Below are 18608 nucleotides of genomic sequence, written 5' to 3' on the forward strand. Positions count from 1 at the left end.
GAGGTGCACTCACACAGGACAATGCAGTTTCTCACAAAGCTTCTTTCCAGTGTGCATCTGAGGCTATTTCCTTTTCACCGGAGCCCTCAGGGAGCTCCCAAATATCACTTTGCAAATTCCACGAGAACAGTCTTCGCGAAGGGCTTCATTAGGAGAAAGCTGCAATTCTGTGAGATGAATTCACAGATCACAAAGAAGTTTCTCAGAAAGCTTCTTTCTCCTTTGTAACGGAGGATATTTCCTTTGGCCCCGTAGTCCTCAAAGGGGTCTGAAATATCAGTTTCCAGATGCCACAGAAACGGGGGTAGCCAACGGCTCCATGAAAGGCAGGTGTAATTCAGTGAGTTGAAGTCACACATCACAAAGCAGTTTCTCAGAAAGCTTCTATTTTTCGTTTTCGAGCTGAGGTTATTTGTAGTCTCGGAGCCCCACTGTGTGTCTTAGAGCAGATTCTGCGAAAACACTGTTAGCAAGCGTCTCAAGGGAAACAATGGTAGAACTCTGTGAGCCGAAGTCACCCACAGCAAAGGAGTTTCAGAGGAGGCCTCTCTGCAGATTTGTCTGAGGAGATTTCATGATACACCATGGGATTCAAGGCTATCCAAGATATCACTCGTGAGATTCTACAAACACAGTGCTAGCAAACTCCTCATGAAAGAGTGGTTTAACCCTTTGAAATGAATTCACACATCACAAAGCAGTTTCTCAGAAAGCTTCCTTCCGCTTTTTCTCGGAGGATAGTTCCTGCCTCCCAGCCGAAATTATCAGTTCCCATCCGAAATTATCAGTTCTCAGAATCCACAAAAACAGTGCTAGGAAACGGCTCCAAGACACAGTGATGTAACTCTGGGAGCTGAAGTCTCGTATCTGAAAGCAATTCCCGTGGAAGCTTCTTTCATTTCTTATCTGAGGATATTTCCTTTGTCACCGTAAGCTGCTAGCGCTGAGAAGTATCTCATCGCAAGCTTCAAGAAAACGGTGTTGGCAAACTGATCACTGAAGAGAAGAGTGTAACTCCGTGAGGTGCATTCACACACCGCAATGCAGTTTCTCAGAAAGCTTCCTTCCGCTTCTTATCTGAGGATATTTTCTTTTCCCCGTAGCCCACAATGAGCTCCCACAGATCACTTTGCAGAATCCACGGCAACGGTGTTAGCAAACTGCTACAAGAAGGTAAAGGTGAATCTCTGTGTGGTGGATTCAACATCACAGAGCAATTTCTGAGACTGCTTCTTTCTAGTTAATATCGGAGGATGTTTCCGTGTTCACTATGGGCCTCAATGAGCCCCCAAATATCACTCTGCAGATTCCACGAAAACGGTGTTAGCAAACTGCTTCCTGAAGACTCAGTTGTAACTCTGTGTGATGAATTCACGTATCACAGAGAAGTTTCTCACACAGCTTCGCTAACGTTTTGCATCGAGGGCATTTCAGCGTAGGCCTGAATTCGAACCGAAGTAGCCCTTCTCAGGTTCCTCAAACACAGTGTTAAATGACTCTTCCACGAAAGGGGTGTGTAACTCTGTGAGATGAATTCTCACATCACGATCCAGTTTCTAAGACAGCTTCTTTTCTCATTTTATCTGAGGCTATGCCCTCTGTAAGCTTCATTGCGCTAAGAAATATGCCATGGCAGATTTCAGGAAAACTGTGCTAGCAAGTTGATCACTGAAGAGAAAACTGTAACTCCGTGAGTTGCATTCACACATCCCAACGCCGTTTCTCAAAACACTTCTCTCTTGTTTGTGTCTGAGGATATTTCCCTTTTCACCATAGGCCTCAATGAGCTCCCAAACATCCCTTTGCGGAATCCATGAAAACAGTGTTAGCATACTGCTACAAGAGGGTAAAGGTGAAGCTCCGTGTGGGGAATTCAACATCACAAAGCAATGTCTGAGTCAGCTTCTTTCTAGTTATCGTCTGAGGATGTTTCCTTTTGCACCATGGGCCCTGAATGCGCCCCCAAATATCACTTTGCAGATTCCCGGAAAACAGTGGTGGCAAACTGCTTCCTGAAGATTCAGCTGTAACTCTATGTGTTGAATTCACGTAGCACAGAGAAGTGTCTCACAAAGCTTCTCTCACGTTTTTAATGGGGGATATGTCCTTCATCAACGTAGGCCTCAATTCCATCCAAAGTAGCCCTTCTCGGGTTCCTGAGAGACAGTGTTAAACGACTGCCCCACGAAACGCCGATGTAACGCTGGGAGATGATTTCACACATCGCAAACCAGTTTCTAAGAAAGCTTCTTTTAATGTTTTCTGAGGAGATTTCCTTTGTCACCGTAAGCTTCATTGCGCTAAGAAGCATCCCAAGGCAGATTTCAAGGAAACTGTGTGAGCAAACTGGTCACTGAAGAGACAAGTGTCACTCTGTGAGTTGCATTCACACATCGCAATGCAGTTTCTCAGAACGCTTCCTTCCAGTTTTTATCTGAGGCTATTTCCTTTTCCCCGTAGCCCTCAATGAGCTCCCAAATATCACTTTGCAGAATCCAGGGAAACAGTGCTGGCAAAGGGCTACAAGAAGGGAAGGTGAATCTCTGTGTGGTGAACTGACACATCACAAAGCAATTTCGGAGACAGCTTCTTTCTCGTTACGATCTGAGGATGTTTCCGTTTTCACCGTGGGCCCTCAATGCGCTCCCTGATAGTACTATGCAGATTCCACGAAAACGGTGTTAGCAAACTGCTTCGCGAAGACTAAGTGGGAACTCTGTGAGACGAATTCACGTTTCACTGAGAAGTTTCTCACAAAGCTTCTTTCCAGTTTTCATTTACGATATTTCCTGGGTCACCGTAAGCTTCATTGCGCTGAGAAATAGCCCAGTGCAGACTGCAATCAAACTGTGTTAGCAAACGGGTCAGTGAAAAGTTGAGTGGAAGTCTAGGAGTCGCATTCCCATGTCACAATGCAGTTTCTCCGAAGGCTTCTTTCCAGTTTTTATCTGAGGACCTTTCTTTTCTCACCATATCCCTCCGTGTGCTCCCAAGAGTGGTGAAAGCCTTTGAAATGAACTCACACGTCACAAAGCTGTTTCTCAGAAAGCTGCACCCCGCTTTTTCTCAGAGGATAATCCCTTTCTCCCCACACTCTCCAAACCCATCGAAAATATCATTTCTCGGAATCCACATAAACAGTGCTGGGAAACGGCTCCAAGAAACAGTGATGTAACTCGGTCAGATGAACTCACGTATCTGAAAGCAATTTCTGAGGAAGCTTCTGTCATTTTTATCTAGGGATACTTCCTTTGTCACGGTAAGCTGCGTAGCTCCAAGAAGTCTGCCATTGCGGATTTCAAGGAAACGGTCTTGTCAAACTCATCACGGAAAAGTGTAACTCTGGGAGGTGCACTCACACAGCGCAATGCAGTTTCTCACAAAGCTTCTTTCCAGTGTGCATCTGAGGCTATTTCCTTTTCACCGGAGCCCTCAGTGAGCTCCCAAATATCACTTTGCAAATTCCACGAGAACAGTCTTCGCGAAGGGCTTCTTTAGCAGAAGGCTGCAATTCTGTGAGATGAATTCACAGATCACAAAGAAGTTTCTCAGAAAGCTTCTTTCTCCTTTGTAACGGAGGATATTTCCTTTGGCTCCGTAGTCCTCAAAGGGGTCTGAAATATCAGTTTCCAGATTCCACAGAAACGGGGGTAGCCAACGGCTCCATGAAACGCAGGTGTAATTCAGTGAGTTGAAGTCACACATCACAAAGCAGTTTCTCAGAAAGCTTCTATTTTTCGTTTTCGAGCTGAGGTTATTTGTGGTCTCGGAGCCCCACTGTGTGTCTTAGAGCAGATTCTGCGAAAACACTGTTAGCAAGCGTCTCAAGGGAAACAATGGTAGAACTCTGTGAGCCGAAGTCAACCACAGCAAAGGAGTTTCAGAGGAGGCCTTTTGCAGATTAGTCTCAGGAGATTTCATGATTCACCATGGGATTCAACGCTATCCAAGATATCACTCGTGAGATTCTACAAACACAGGGCTAGCAAACTCCTCATGAAAGAGTGGTGTAACCCTTTGAAATGAATTCACACATCACAAAGCAGTTTCTCAGAAAGCTTCCTTCCGCTTCTTCTCGGAGGATAGTTCCTGCCTCCCAGCCGAAATTATCAGTTCCCATCCGAAATTATCAGTTCTCAGAATCCACAAAAACAGTACTAGGAAACGGCTCCAAGACACAGTGATGTAACTCTGGGAGCTGAAGTCTCATATCTGAAAGCAATTCCCGAGGAAGCTTCTTTCATTTCTTATCTGAGGATATTTCCTTTGTCACCGTAAGCTGCTAGCGCTGAGAAGTATCTCATCGCAAGCTTCAAGAAAACGGTGTTGGCAAACTGATCACTGAAGAGAAGAGTGTAACTCCGTGAGGTGCATTCACACACCGCAATGCAGTGTCTCAGAAAGCTTCCTTCCGCTTCTTATCTGAGGATATTTTCTTTTCCCCGTAGCCCACAATGAGCTCCCAAAGATCACTTTGCAGAATCCACGGCAACGGTGTTAGCAAACTGCTACAAGAAGGTAAAGGTGAATCTCTGTGTGGTGGATTCAACATCACAGAGCAATTTCTGAGACTGCTTCTTTCTAGTTAATATCGGAGGATGTTTCCGTGTTCACTATGGGCCTCAATGCGTCCCCAAATATCTCTCTGCAGATTCCACGAAAACGGTGTTAGCAAACTGCTTCCTGAAGACTCAGTTGTAACTCTGTGTGATGAATTCACGTATCAAAGAGAAATTTCTCACACTGCTTCGCTCACGTTTTGCATCAAGGGTATTTCAGCGTAGGCCTGAATTCGAACCGAAGTAGCCCTTCTCAGGTTCCTCAAAGACAGTGTTAAATGACTCTTCCACGAAAGGGGTGTGTAACTCTGTGAGATGAATTCTCACAACACGATCCAGTTTCTAAGACAGCTTCTTTTCTCATTTTATCTGAGGCTATGCCCTCTGTAAGCTTCATTGCGCTAAGAAATATGCCATGGCAGATTTCAGGAACACTGTGTTAGCAAGTTGATCACTGAAGAGAAAACTGTAACTCCGTGAGTTGCATTCACACAACCCAACGCCGTTTCTCAAAACACTTCTTTCTTGTTTGTGTCTGAGGATATTTCCCTTTTCACCATAGGCCTCAATGAGCTCCCAAACATCCCTTTGCGGAATCCATGAAAACAGTGTTAGCCTACTGCTACAAGAGGGTAAAGGTGAAGCTCCGTGTGGGGAATTCAACATCACAAAGCAATGTCTGAGTCAGCTTCTTTCTAGTTATCGTCTGAGGATGTTTCCTTTTGCACCATGGGCCCTGAATGCGCCCCCAAATATCACTTTGCAGATTCCCGGAAAACAGTGGTGGCAAACTGCTTCCTGAAGATTCAGCTGTAACTCTATGTGTTGAATTCACGTAGCACAGAGAAGTGTCTCACAAAGCTTCTCTCACGTTTGTAATGGGGGATATGTCCTTCATCAGCGTAGGCCTCAATTCCATCCAAAGTAGCCCTTCTCGGGTTGCTGAGAGACAGTGTTAAACGACTGCCCCACGAAACGCCGATGTAACGCTGGGAGACGATTTCACACATCGCACAACTGTTTCTAAGAAAGCTTCTTTTAATGTTTTCTGAGGAGATTTCCTTTGTCACCGTAAGCTTCATTGCGCTAAGAAGCATCCCAAGGCAGATTTCAAGGAAACTGTGTGAGCAAACTGGTCACTGAAGAGACAAGTGTCACTCTGTGAGTTGCATTCACACATCGCAATGCAGTTTCTCAGAACGCTTCCTTCCAGTTTTTATCTGAGGCTATTACCTTTTCCCCGTAGCCCTCAATGAGCTCCCAAATATCACTTTGCAGAATCCAGGGAAACAGTGCTGGCAAAGGGCTACAAGAAAGGAAGGTGAATCTCTGTGTGGTGAACTGACACATCACAAAGCAATTTCGGAGACAGCTTCTTTCTCGTTACGATCTGAGGATGTTTCCGTTTTCACCGTGGGCCCTCAATGCGCTCCCAGATAGTACTATGCAGATTTCAGGAAAACGGTGTTAGCAAACTGCTTCGCGAAGACTAAGTGGGAACTCTGTGAGATGAATTCACGTTTCACTGAGAAGTTTCTCACAAAGCTTCTTTCCAGTTTTTATTTACGATATTTCCTGGGTCACCGTAAGCTTCATTGCGCTGAGAAATAGCCCAGTGCAGACTGCAATCAAACAGTGTTAGCAAACGGGTCAGTGAAAAGTTGCGTGGAAGTCTAGGATTCGCATTCACATGTCACAATGCAGTTTCTCCGAAGGCTTCTTTCCAGTTTTTATCTGTGGACCTTTCTTTTCTCACCATATCCCTCCGTGTGCTCCCAAGAGTGGTGAAAGCCTTTGAAATGAACTCACACGTCACAAAGCTGTTTCTCAGAAAGCTGCACCCTGCTTTTTCTCGGAGGATAATCCCTTACTCCCCACACTCTCCAAACCCATCCGAAATATCAGTTCTCAGAATCCACATAAACCGTGCTGGGAAACGGCTTCAAGAAACAGTGATGTAACTCGGTCAGATGAAGTCACGTATCTGAAAGCAATTTCTGAGGAAGCTTCTGTCATTTTTATCTAGGGATACTTCCTTTGTCACGGTAAGCTGCGTAGCTCCAAGAAGTCTCCCATTGCGGATTTCAAGGAAACGGTCTTGTCAAACTCATCACGGAAAAGTGTAACTCTGGGAGGTGCACTCACACAGCGCAATGCAGTTTCTCACAAAGCTTCTTTCCAGTGTGCATCTGAGGCTATTTCCTTTTCACCGGAGCCCTCAGTGAGCTCCCAAATATCACTTTGCAAATTCCACGAGAACAGTCTTCGCGAAGGGCTTCATTAGGAGAAAGCTGCAATTCTGTGAGATGAATTCACAGATCACAAAGAAGTTTCTCAGAAAGCTTCTTTCTCCTTTGTAACGGAGGATATTTCCTTTGGCCCCGTAGTCCTCAAAGGGGTCTGAAATATCAGTTTCCAGATTCCACAGAAACGGGGGTGGCCAACGGCTCCATGAAACGCAGGTGTAATTCAGTGAGTTGAAGTCACACATCACAAAGCAGTTTCTCAGAAAGCTTCTGTTTTTCGTTTTCGAGCTGAGGTTATTTGTGGTCTCGGAGCCCCACTGTGTGTCTTAGAGCAGATTCTGCGAAAACACTGTTAGCAAGCGTCTCAAGGGAAACAATGGTAGAACTCTGTGAGCCGAAGTCACCCACAGCAAAGGAGTTTCAGAGGAGGCCTCTCTGCAGATTTGTCTGAGGAGATTTCATGATTCACCATGGGATTCAACGCTATCCAAGATATCACTCGTGAGATTCTACAAACACAGTGCTAGCAAACTCCTCATGAAAGAGTGGTGTAACCCTTTGAAATGAATTCACACATCACAAAGCAGTTTCTCAGAAAGCTTCCTTCCGCTTTTTCTCGGAGGATAGTTCCTGCCTCCCAGCCGAAATTATCAGTTCCCATCCGAAATTATCAGTTCTCAGAATCCACAAAAACAGTGCTAGGAAACGGCTCCAAGACACAGTGATGTAACACTGGGAGCTGAAGTCTCGTATCTGAAAGCAATTCCCGAGGAAACTTCTTTCATTTCTTATCTGAGGATATTTCCTTTGTCACCGTAAGCTGCTAGCGCTGAGAAGTATCTCATCGCAAGCTTCAAGAAAACGGTGTTGGCAAACTGATCACTGAAGAGAAGAGTGTAACTCCGTGAGGTGCATTCACACACTGCAATGCAGTTTCTCAGAAAGCTTCTTTCCGCTTCTTATCTGAGGATATTTTCTTTTCCCCGTAGCCCACAATGAGCTCCCAAAGATCACTTTGCAGAATCCACGGCAACGGTGTTAGCAAACTGCTACAAGAAGGTAAAGGTGAATCTCTCTGTGTTGGATTCAACATCACAGAGCAATTTCTGAGACTGCTTCTTTCTAGTTAATATCGGAGGATGTTTCCGTGTTCACTATGGGCCTCAATGCGCCCCCAAATATCTCTTTGCAGATTCCACGAAAACGGTGTTAGCAAACTGCTTCCTGAAGACTCAGTTGTAACTCTGTGTGATGAATTCGCGTATCACAGAGAAGTTTCTCACACGGCTTCGCTCACGTTTTGCATCGAGGGTATTTCAGCGTAGGCCTGAATTCGAACCGACGTAGCACTTCTCAGGTTCCTCAAAGACAGTGTTAAATGACTCTTCCACGAAAGGGGTGTGTAACTCTGTGAGATGAATTCTCACATCACGATCCGGTTTCTAAGACAGCTTCTTTTCTCATTTTATCTGAGGCTATGCCCTCTGTAAGCTTCATTGCGCTAAGAAATATGCCATGGCAGATTTCAGGAAAACTGTGTTAGCAAGTTGATCACTGAAGAGAAAACTGTAACTCCGTGAGTTGCATTCACACATCCCAACGCCGTTTCTCAAAACACTTTTTTCTTGTATGTGTCTGAGAATATTTCCCTTTTCACCATAGGCCTCATTGAGCTCCCAAACATCCCTTTGCGGAATCCATGAAAACAGTGTTAGCATACTGCTACAAGAGGGTAAAGGTGAAGCTCCGTGTGGGGAATTCAACATCACAAAGCAATGTCTGAGTCAGCTTCTTTCTAGTTATCGTCTGAGGATGTTTCCTTTTGCACCATGGGCCCTGAATGCGCCCCCAAATATCACTTTGCAGATTCCCGGAAAACAGTGGTGGCAAACTGCTTCCTGAAGATTCAGCTGTAACTCTATGTGTTGAATTCACGTAGCACAGAGAAGTGTCTCACAAAGCTTCTCTCACGTTTTTAATGGGGGATATGTCCTTCATCAGCGTAGGCCTCAATTCCATCCAAAGTAGCCCTTCTCGGGTTCCTGAGAGACAGTGTTAAACGACTGCCCCACGAAACGCCGATGTAACGCTGGGAGATGATTTCACACATCGCAAATCAGTTTCTAAGAAAGCTTCTTTTAATGTTTTCTGAGGAGATTTCCTTTGTCACCGTAAGCTTCATTGTGCTAAGAAACATCCCAAGGCAGATTTCAAGGAAACTATGTGAGCAAACTGGTCACTGAAGAGACAAGTGTCACTCTGTGAGTTGCATTCACACATCGCAATGCAGTTTCTCAGAACGCTTCCTTCCAGTTTGTATCTGAGGCTACTTCCTTTTCCCCGTAGCCCTCAATGAGCTCCCAAATATCACTTTGCAGAATCCAGGGAAACAGTGCTGGCAAAGGGCTACAAGAAGGGAAGGTGAATCTCTGTGTGGTGAACTGACACATCACAAAGCAATTTCGGAGACAGCTTATTTCTCGTTACGATCTGAGGATGTTTCCGTTTTCACCGTGGGCCCTCAATGCGCTCCCAGATAGTACTATCCAGATTCCACGAAAACGGTGTTAGCAAACTGCTTCGCGAAGACTAAGTGGGAACTCTGTGAGATGAATTCACGGTTCACTGAGAAGTTTCTCACAAAGCTTCTTTCCAGTTTTCATTTACGATATTTCCTGGGTCTCTGTAAGCTTCATTGCGCTGAGAAATAGCCCAGTGCAGACTGCAATCAAACAGTGTTAGCAAACGGGTCAGTGAAAAGTTGCGTGGAAGTCTAGGAGTCGCATTCACATGTCACAATGCAGTTTCTCCGAAGGCTTCTTTCCAGTTTTTATCTGAGGACCTTTCTTTTCTCACCATATCCCTCCGTGTGCTCCCAAGAGTGGTGAAAGCCTTTGAAATGAACTCACACGTCACAAAGCTGTTTCTCAGAAAGCTGCACCCTGCTTTTTCTCGGAGGATAATCCCTTTCTCCCCACACTCTCCAAACCCATCCGAAATATCAGTTCTCAGAATCCACATAAACAGTGCTGGGAAACGGCTCCAAGAAACAGTGATGTAACTCGGTCAGATGAAGTCACGTATCTGAAAGCAATTTCTGAGGAAGATTCTGTCATTTTTATCTAGGGATACTTCCTTTGTCACGGTAAGCTGCGTAGCTCCAAGAAGTCTCCCATTGCGGATTTCAAGGAAACGGTCTTGTCAAACTCATCACGGAAAAGTGTAACTCTGGGAGGTGCACTCACACAGCGCAATGCAGTTTCTCACAAAGCTTCTTTCCAGTGTGCATCTGAGGCTATTTCCTTTTCACCGGAGCCCTCAGTGAGCTCCCAAATATCACTTTGCAAATTCCACGAGAACAGTCTTCGCGAAGGGCTTCATTAGGAGAAAGCTGCAATTCTATGAGATGAATTCACAGATCACAAAGAAGTTTCTCAGAAAGCTTCTTTCTCCTTTGTAACGGAGGATATTTCCTTTGGCCCCGTAGTCCTCAAAGGGGTCCGAAATATCAGTTTCCAGATTCCACAGAAACGGGGGTAGCCAACGGCTCCATGAAATCAGGTGTAATTCAGTGAGTTGAAGTCACATATCACAAAGCCGTTTCTCAGAAAGCTTCTATTTTTCGTTTTCGAGCTGAGGTTATTTGTGGTCTCGGAGCCCCACTGTGTGTCTTAGAGCAGATTCTGCGAAAACACTGTTAGCAAGCGTCTCAAGGGAAACAATGGTAGAACTCTGTGAGCCGAAGTCACCCACAGCAAAGGAGTTTCAGAGGAGGCCTCTCTGCAGATTGGTCTGAGGAGATTTCATGATTCACCATGGGATTCAACGCTATCCAAGATATCACTCGTGAGATTCTAAAAACACAGTGCTAGCAAACTCCTCATGAAAGAGTGGTGTAACCCTTTGAAATGAATTCACACATCACAAAGCAGTTTCTCAGAAAGCTTCCTTCCGCTTTTTCTCGGAGGATAGTTCCTGCCTCCCAGCCGAAATTATCAGTTCCCATCCGAAATTATCAGTTCTCAGAATCCACAAAAACAGTGCTAGGAAACGGCTCCAAGACACAGTGATGTAACTCTGGGAGCTGAAGTCTCGTATCTGAAAGCAATTCCCGAGGAAGCTTCTTTCATTTCTTATCTGAGGATATTTCCTTTGTCACCGCAAGCTGCTAGCGCTGAGAAGTATCTCATCGCAAGCTTCAAGAAAACGGTGTTGGCAAACTGATCACTGAAGAGAAGAGTGTAACTCCGTGAGGTGCATTCACACACCGCAATGCAGTTTCTCAGAAAGCTTCTTTCCGCTTCCTATCTGAGGATATTTTCTTTTCCCCGTAGCCCACAATGAGCTCCCAAAGATCACTTTGCAGAATCCACGGCAACGGTGTTAGCAAACTGCTACAAGAAGGTAAAGGTGAATCTCTGTGTGGTGGATTCAACATCACAGAGCAATTTCTGAGACTGCTTCTTTCTAGTTAATATCGGAGGATGTTTCCGTGTTCACTATGGGCCTCAATGCGCCCCCAAATATCACTCTGCAGATTCCACGAAAACGGTGTTAGCAAACTGCTTCCTGAAGACTCAGTTGTAACTCTGTGTGATGAATTCACGTATCACAGAGAAGTTTCTGACACAGCTTCGCTCACGTTTTGCATCGAGGGTATTTCAGCGTAGGCCTGAATTCGAACCGAAGTAGCCCTTCTCAGGTTCCTCAACGACAGTGTTAAATGACTCTTCCACGAAAGGGGTGTGTAACTCTGTGAGATGAATTCTCACATCACGATCCGGTTTCTAAGACAGCTTCTTTTCTCATTTTATCTGAGGCTATGCCCTCTGTAAGCTTCATTGCGCTAAGAAATATGCCATGGCAGATTTCAGGAAAACTGTGTGAGCAAGTTGATCACTGAAGAGAAAACTGTAACTCCGTGAGTTGCATTCACACATCCCAACGCCGTTTCTCAAAACACTTTTTTCTTGTATGTGTCTGAGAATATTTCCCTTTTCTCCATAGGCCTCATTGAGCTCCCAAACATCCCTTTGCGGAATCCATGAAAACAGTGTTAGCATACTGCTACAAGAGGGTAAAGGTGAAGCTCCGTGTGGGGAATTCAACATCACAAAGCAATGTCTGAGTCACCTTCTTTCTAGTTATCGTCTGAGGATGTTTTCTTTTGCACCATGGGCCCTGAATGCGCCCCCAAATATCACTTTGCAGATTCCCGGAAAACAGTGGTGGCAAACTGCTTCCTGAAGATTCAGCTGTAACTCTATGTGTTGAATTCACGTAGCACAGAGAAGTGTCTCACAAAGCTTCTCTCACGTTTTTAATGGGGGATATGTCCTTCATCAGCGTAGGCCTCAATCCCATCCAAAGTAGCCCTTCTCGGGTTTCTGAGAGACAGTGTTAAACGACTGCCCCACGAAACGCCGATGTAACGCTGGGAGATGATTTCACACATCGCAAATCAGTTTCTAAGAAAGCTTCTTTTAATGTTTTCTGAGGAGATTTCCTTTGTCACCGTAAGCTTCATTGTGCTAAGAAACATCCCAAGGCAGATTTCAAGGAAACTGTGTGAGCAAACTGGTCACTGAAGAGACAAGTGTCACTCTGTGAGTTGCATTCACACATCGCAATGCAGTTTCTCAGAACGCTTCCTTCCAGTTTTTATCTGAGGCTACTTCCTTTTCCCCGTAGCCCTCAATGAGCTCCCAAATATCACTTTGCAGAATCCAGGGAAACAGTGCTGGCAAAGGGCTACAAGAAGGGAAGGTGAATCTCTGTGTGGTGAACTGACACATCACAAAGCAATTTCGGAGACAGCTTATTTCTCGTTACGATCTGAGGATGTTTCCGTTTTCACCGTGGGCCCTCAATGCGCTCCCAGATAGTACTATCCAGATTCCACGAAAACGGTGTTAGCAAACTGCTTCGCGAAGACTAAGTGGGAACTCTGTGAGATGAATTCACGGTTCACTGAGAAGTTTCTCACAAAGCTTCTTTCCAGTTTTCATTTACGATATTTCCTGGGTCTCTGTAAGCTTCATTGCGCTGAGAAATAGCCCAGTGCAGACTGCAATCAAACAGTGTTAGCAAACGGGTCAGTGAAAAGTTGCGTGGAAGTCTAGGAGTCGCATTCACATGTCACAATGCAGTTTCTCCGAAGGCTTCTTTCCAGTTTTTATCTGAGGACCTTTCTTTTCTCACCATATCCCTCCGTGTGCTCCCAAGAGTGGTGAAAGCCTTTGAAATGAACTCACACGTCACAAAGCTGTTTCTCAGAAAGCTGCACCCTGCTTTTTCTCGGAGGATAATCCCTTTCTCCCCACACTCTCCAAACCCATCCGAAATATCAGTTCTCAGAATCCACATAAACAGTGCTGGGAAACGGCTCCAAGAAACAGTGATGTAACTCGGTCAGATGAAGTCACGTATCTGAAAGCAATTTCTGAGGAAGCTTCTGTCATTTTTATCTAGGGATACTTCCTTTGTCACGGTAAGCTGCGTAGCTCCAAGAAGTCTCCCATTGCGGATTTCAAGGAAACGGTCTTGTCAAACTCATCACGGAAAAGTGTAACTCTGGGAGGTGCACTCACACAGCGCAATGCAGTTTCTCACAAAGCTTCTTTCCAGTGTGCATCTGAGGCTATTTCCTTTTCACCGGAGCCCTCAGTGAGCTCCCAAATATCACTTTGCAAATTCCACGAGAACAGTCTTCGCGAAGGGCTTCATTAGGAGAAAGCTGCAATTCTATGAGATGAATTCACAGATCACAAAGAAGTTTCTCAGAAAGCTTCTTTCTCCTTTGTAACGGAGGATATTTCCTTTGGCCCCGTAGTCCTCAAAGGGGTCCGAAATATCAGTTTCCAGATTCCACAGAAACGGGGGTAGCCAACGGCTCCATGAAATCAGGTGTAATTCAGTGAGTTGAAGTCACATATCACAAAGCCGTTTCTCAGAAAGCTTCTATTTTTCGTTTTCGAGCTGAGGTTATTTGTGGTCTCGGAGCCCCACTGTGTGTCTTAGAGCAGATTCTGCGAAAACACTGTTAGCAAGCGTCTCAAGGGAAACAATGGTAGAACTCTGTGAGCCGAAGTCACCCACAGCAAAGGAGTTTCAGAGGAGGCCTCTCTGCAGATTGGTCTGAGGAGATTTCATGATTCACCATGGGATTCAACGCTATCCAAGATATCACTCGTGAGATTCTAAAAACACAGTGCTAGCAAACTCCTCATGAAAGAGTGGTGTAACCCTTTGAAATGAATTCACACATCACAAAGCAGTTTCTCAGAAAGCTTCCTTCCGCTTTTTCTCGGAGGATAGTTCCTGCCTCCCAGCCGAAATTATCAGTTCCCATCCGAAATTATCAGTTCTCAGAATCCACAAAAACAGTGCTAGGAAACGGCTCCAAGACACAGTGATGTAACTCTGGGAGCTGAAGTCTCGTATCTGAAAGCAATTCCCGAGGAAGCTTCTTTCATTTCTTATCTGAGGATATTTCCTTTGTCACCGCAAGCTGCTAGCGCTGAGAAGTATCTCATCGCAAGCTTCAAGAAAACGGTGTTGGCAAACTGATCACTGAAGAGAAGAGTGTAACTCCGTGAGGTGCATTCACACACCGCAATGCAGTTTCTCAGAAAGCTTCCTTCCGCTTCCTATCTGAGGATATTTTCTTTTCCCCGTAGCCCACAATGAGCTCCCAAAGATCACTTTGCAGAATCCACGGCAACGGTGTTAGCAAACTGCTACAAGAAGGTAAAGGTGAATCTCTGTGTGGTGGATTCAACATCACAGAGCAATTTCTGAGACTGCTTCTTTCTAGTTAATATCGGAGGATGTTTCCGTGTTCACTATGGGCCTCAATGCGCCCCCAAATATCACTCTGCAGATTCCACGAAAATGGTGTTAGCAAACTGCTTCCTGAAGACTCAGTTGTAACTCTGTGTGATGAATTCACGTATCAAAGAGAAATTTCTCACACTGCTTCGCTCACGTTTTGCATCGAGGGTATTTCAGCGTAGGCCTGAATTCGAACCGAAGTAGCCCTTCTCAGGTTCCTCAAAGACAGTGTTAAATGACTCTTCCACGAAAGGGGTGTGTAACTCTGTGAGATGAATTCTCACAACACGATCCAGTTTCTAAGACAGCTTCTTTTCTCATTTTATCTGAGGCTATGCCCTCTGTAAGCTTCATTGCGCTAAGAAATATGCCATGGCAGATTTCAGGAACACTGTGTTAGCAAGTTGATCACTGAAGAGAAAACTGTAACTCCGTGAGTTGCATTCACACAACCCAACGCCGTTTCTCAAAACACTTCTTTCTTGTTTGTGTCTGAGGATATTTCCCTTTTCACCATAGGCCTCAATGAGCTCCCAAACATCCCTTTGCGGAATCCATGAAAACAGTGTTAGCCTACTGCTACAAGAGGGTAAAGGTGAAGCTCCGTGTGGGGAATTCAACATCACAAAGCAATGTCTGAGTCAGCTTCTTTCTAGTTATCGTCTGAGGATGTTTCCTTTTGCACCATGGGCCCTGAATGCGCCCCCAAATATCACTTTGCAGATTCCCGGAAAACAGTGGTGGCAAACTGCTTCCTGAAGATTCAGCTGTAACTCTATGTGTTGAATTCACGTAGCACAGAGAAGTGTCTCACAAAGCTTCTCTCACGTTTGTAATGGGGGATATGTCCTTCATCAGCGTAGGCCTCAATTCCATCCAAAGTAGCCCTTCTCGGGTTGCTGAGAGACAGTGTTAAACGACTGCCCCACGAAACGCCGATGTAACGCTGGGAGACGATTTCACACATCGCACAACTGTTTCTAAGAAAGCTTCTTTTAATGTTTTCTGAGGAGATTTCCTTTGTCACCGTAAGCTTCATTGCGCTAAGAAGCATCCCAAGGCAGATTTCAAGGAAACTGTGTGAGCAAACTGGTCACTGAAGAGACAAGTGTCACTCTGTGAGTTGCATTCACACATCGCAATGCAGTTTCTCAGAACGCTTCCTTCCAGTTTTTATCTGAGGCTATTACCTTTTCCCCGTAGCCCTCAATGAGCTCCCAAATATCACTTTGCAGAATCCAGGGAAACAGTGCTGGCAAAGGGCTACAAGAAAGGAAGGTGAATCTCTGTGTGGTGAACTGACACATCACAAAGCAATTTCGGAGACAGCTTCTTTCTCGTTACGATCTGAGGATGTTTCCGTTTTCACCGTGGGCCCTCAATGCGCTCCCAGATAGTACTATGCAGATTTCAGGAAAACGGTGTTAGCAAACTGCTTCGCGAAGACTAAGTGGGAACTCTGTGAGATGAATTCACGTTTCACTGAGAAGTTTCTCACAAAGCTTCTTTCCAGTTTTTATTTACGATATTTCCTGGGTCACCGTAAGCTTCATTGCGCTGAGAAATAGCCCAGTGCAGACTGCAATCAAACAGTGTTAGCAAACGGGTCAGTGAAAAGTTGCGTGGAAGTCTAGGATTCGCATTCACATGTCACAATGCAGTTTCTCCGAAGGCTTCTTTCCAGTTTTTATCTGTGGACCTTTCTTTTCTCACCATATCCCTCCGTGTGCTCCCAAGAGTGGTGAAAGCCTTTGAAATGAACTCACACGTCACAAAGCTGTTTCTCAGAAAGCTGCACCCTGCTTTTTCTCGGAGGATAATCCCTTACTCCCCACACTCTCCAAACCCATCCGAAATATCAGTTCTCAGAATCCACATAAACCGTGCTGGGAAACGGCTTCAAGAAACAGTGATGTAACTCGGTCAGATGAAGTCACGTATCTGAAAGCAATTTCTGAGGAAGCTTCTGTCATTTTTATCTAGGGATACTTCCTTTGTCACGGTAAGCTGCGTAGCTCCAAGAAGTCTCCCATTGCGGATTTCAAGGAAACGGTCTTGTCAAACTCATCACGGAAAAGTGTAACTCTGGGAGGTGCACTCACACAGCGCAATGCAGTTTCTCACAAAGCTTCTTTCCAGTGTGCATCTGAGGCTATTTCCTTTTCACCGGAGCCCTCAGTGAGCTCCCAAATATCACTTTGCAAATTCCACGAGAACAGTCTTCGCGAAGGGCTTCATTAGGAGAAAGCTGCAATTCTGTGAGATGAATTCACAGATCACAAAGAAGTTTCTCAGAAAGCTTCTTTCTCCTTTGTAACGGAGGATATTTCCTTTGGCCCCGTAGTCCTCAAAGGGGTCTGAAATATCAGTTTCCAGATTCCACAGAAACGGGGGTGGCCAACGGCTCCATGAAACGCAGGTGTAATTCAGTGAGTTGAAGTCACACATCACAAAGCAGTTTCTCAGAAAGCTTCTGTTTTTCGTTTTCGAGCTGAGGTTATTTGTGGTCTCGGAGCCCCACTGTGTGTCTTAGAGCAGATTCTGCGAAAACACTGTTAGCAAGCGTCTCAAGGGAAACAATGGTAGAACTCTGTGAGCCGAAGTCACCCACAGCAAAGGAGTTTCAGAGGAGGCCTCTCTGCAGATTTGTCTGAGGAGATTTCATGATTCACCATGGGATTCAACGCTATCCAAGATATCACTCGTGAGATTCTACAAACACAGTGCTAGCAAACTCCTCATGAAAGAGTGGTGTAACCCTTTGAAATGAATTCACACATCACAAAGCAGTTTCTCAGAAAGCTTCCTTCCGCTTTTTCTCGGAGGATAGTTCCTGCCTCCCAGCCGAAATTATCAGTTCCCATCCGAAATTATCAGTTCTCAGAATCCACAAAAACAGTGCTAGGAAACGGCTCCAAGACACAGTGATGTAACACTGGGAGCTGAAGTCTCGTATCTGAAAGCAATTCCCGAGGAAACTTCTTTCATTTCTTATCTGAGGATATTTCCTTTGTCACCGTAAGCTGCTAGCGCTGAGAAGTATCTCATCGCAAGCTTCAAGAAAACGGTGTTGGCAAACTGATCACTGAAGAGAAGAGTGTAACTCCGTGAGGTGCATTCACACACTGCAATGCAGTTTCTCAGAAAGCTTCTTTCCGCTTCTTATCTGAGGATATTTTCTTTTCCCCGTAGCCCACAATGAGCTCCCAAAGATCACTTTGCAGAATCCACGGCAACGGTGTTAGCAAACTGCTACAAGAAGGTAAAGGTGAATCTCTCTGTGTTGGATTCAACATCACAGAGCAATTTCTGAGACTGCTTCTTTCTAGTTAATATCGGAGGATGTTTCCGTGTTCACTATGGGCCTCAATGCGCCCCCAAATATCTCTTTGCAGATTCCACGAAAACGGTGTTAGCAAACTGCTTCCTGAAGACTCAGTTGTAACTCTGTGTGATGAATTCGCGTATCACAGAGAAGTTTCTCACACGGCTTCGCTCACGTTTTGCATCGAGGGTATTTCAGCGTAGGCCTGAATTCGAACCGACGTAGCACTTCTCAGGTTCCTCAAAGACAGTGTTAAATGACTCTTCCACGAAAGGGGTGTGTAACTCTGTGAGATGAATTCTCACATCACGATCCGGTTTCTAAGACAGCTTCTTTTCTCATTTTATCTGAGGCTATGCCCTCTGTAAGCTTCATTGCGCTAAGAAATATGCCATGGCAGATTTCAGGAAAACTGTGTTAGCAAGTTGATCACTGAAGAGAAAACTGTAACTCCGTGAGTTGCATTCACACATCCCAACGCCGTTTCTCAAAACACTTTTTTCTTGTATGTGTCTGAGAATATTTCCCTTTTCACCATAGGCCTCATTGAGCTCCCAAACATCCCTTTGCGGAATCCATGAAAACAGTGTTAGCATACTGCTACAAGAGGGTAAAGGTGAAGCTCCGTGTGGGGAATTCAACATC

The sequence above is a fragment of the Macaca fascicularis genome, chromosome Y (assembly GCF_037993035.2).
Source record: "Macaca fascicularis isolate 582-1 chromosome Y, T2T-MFA8v1.1".
Lineage (NCBI taxonomy): Eukaryota > Metazoa > Chordata > Mammalia > Primates > Cercopithecidae > Macaca > Macaca fascicularis.